Here is a 2,325-nt window from a genome sequence, read left to right on the forward strand (position 1 = left end):
AAAAAGCATCCCTAGAAACCCCTGGAGAACAGTTGTTCCCTCACACACTCGGGGGCTGCCACGAGTGGAAAGGACTCAACAGGAACTGGCTGAAGGGTTTGCCAGGGTCGGAACCCCATCAGCCTACGCCCCACGCCAGCGACAGCAACTGCATGACTGATCTCCATAATGTTGGGATCAAGATGCATTTGGGAGTGGGGAAGTGACACTGAGGACCTTTCTGGACCGGAAGCAGCACCATGACTGGAAAGAACCTTGACATTGAGGCCTTGAGGCCATTATCTGCCACTGCCTCTCTGCGGACCGTGTGACACAGAGCTCTGCACTCAGGTTTGGTGGGTACAAATTCCAGATCCACAGGTTATTGTGTGTCTTTGGACAAATACGTAACCTCTCTCTATGTTCTCATCTATACAATAAAGAAGATAATAATCTTTATTGTTAGTGGATGCTCTTGCTGCATCTCAGTTTCCTCTCAAGGAGAAAAACAGGAACAAATGCTTTACATACCAAGTCAGAGCCACCTCTGTCGAGTTAATTCCAATGTACAGACACCACAAGGAACAAGGTAGAACTTGTTGCTCCCATGGAAGCAACACACCAGGCTGTGCGTTCACAAGGTGTCAGTGGGATCAGTTACCAGGCATTAGAAGACCCAAAATGAACAATAAGATTGGTGCAAATGAGGGAGGGTTGGCGTGGAGACCCAAAGCCCATCTGTAGACCATTGGACCCCCATCCCACCCCCCGAAGGGTCACAAAGAAGAATGAGCCAGCCAGGGTACAGTATAGCACCAATGAAACACACAACATTCCTCTGGTTCTTAATGCTTCCTCTCCCACCCTCTATAATGACCCCAGTTCTACCTTACAAATCCAGCTAGACCAGAGCATGTACACTGATATAGATGAGAGCTCTCGCCACACGGAATCCAGGACAGATGAACACTAGTGGCAGTACCGATACCATGAGGGTAGGGGGAGAAAGGGGAAACTAGTCATAATGATCAACATATAACAACCCTCCCCCGCCCCCCGCCACAGGGCACGAACAACAGAAACGTGGGTGATTCACAGCGACCCTGTAAGACAGAACATATCTGCCCCAAGACTGTAAATTTTGATGGGAGTGAGAAGCCTCCTCTTCTGCCACAGAAGAGCTGGGCCTCTCAAAATGCTGACTCTGTGGTTAGCGGGACAGTGTGTCGGCCACGAGGGCTAAACCGCTTTAAGCAAGCAAACTGCCACACCATTCTGTGTAGCAACTAAGGGGTTCAAATGCCAAGCATCCTGGTCTCCTGTCTGAAAACTATACTACCATTTAAACATTAAATTCATTTAAACACATTTAGTGTTGGTGTTGCTTTAAAAATATCAGCTTATGAAATTCCAAAAGTATCATGTTTTTTGGCTTTTTGTTTTTAATCATTTTATTGGTGGCTCATACAACTCTTATCACAATCCATACATACATCAATAGTATAAAGCACATTTGTACACTCATTACCCTCATCATTCTCAAAACATTGGCTCTCCATGTAAGCCCCTGGCATCAGGTCCTCATTTTCCCCTCCCTCCTCCTCCCCCTCCCTCATGAACCCTTGATAATTTATAAATTATTATTTTGTCATATCTTACACTGTTCGATGTCTCCCTTCACCCATTTTTCTGTTGTCCATCCCCCAGGGAGGTGGTTATATGTAGATCCCTGTAATTGGTTCCCCCTTTCTATCCCACCCTCACTCCACCCTCCCGGTATTGCCACTGTCACGACTGGTTCTGAAGGGATCATTCGTCCTGGATTCCCTGTGTTTCCAGTTGCTATGTATACCAGTGTACATCCTCTGGTCTAGCCAGATTTGTAAGGTAAAATTGGGATCATGATAGTGAGGGGTGTGTATATGGAGGAAGTATTTAGGAACTAAAGGAAAATTGTGTGTTTCATCATTGTACACTGCACCCTGACTGGCTCCGATCATTTTTAAAGGTGCTGATGGATTGGAGATTAACAGGACATATCACCTCTTAGAAAACATGATTCCAAGAGAGAATCTCAAAGATTCCTAAGAAGATAGAATTACCCTCTGTCCATGTGTCCTTCATCCTGTCTACAATGGCTTTAAAAGGTCATTGCCTCTACTGGGTAGAACTGACTATAGAGTATAGTATGAACCAGTCCCATCCCAGTGACAGACAAACAACCCATTGCTATCTCGTTGATCCCAACTCATCGTGACCCTGTAGAACAGAGTGGAACTGTCCCAGATGGTTTCCAAAGATGAGATCTCATAGAAGCTGACTACCACAACTTACTCTCATGGAACG

Source organism: Tenrec ecaudatus, chromosome 3 (assembly GCF_050624435.1).
Source record: "Tenrec ecaudatus isolate mTenEca1 chromosome 3, mTenEca1.hap1, whole genome shotgun sequence".
Lineage (NCBI taxonomy): Eukaryota > Metazoa > Chordata > Mammalia > Afrosoricida > Tenrecidae > Tenrec > Tenrec ecaudatus.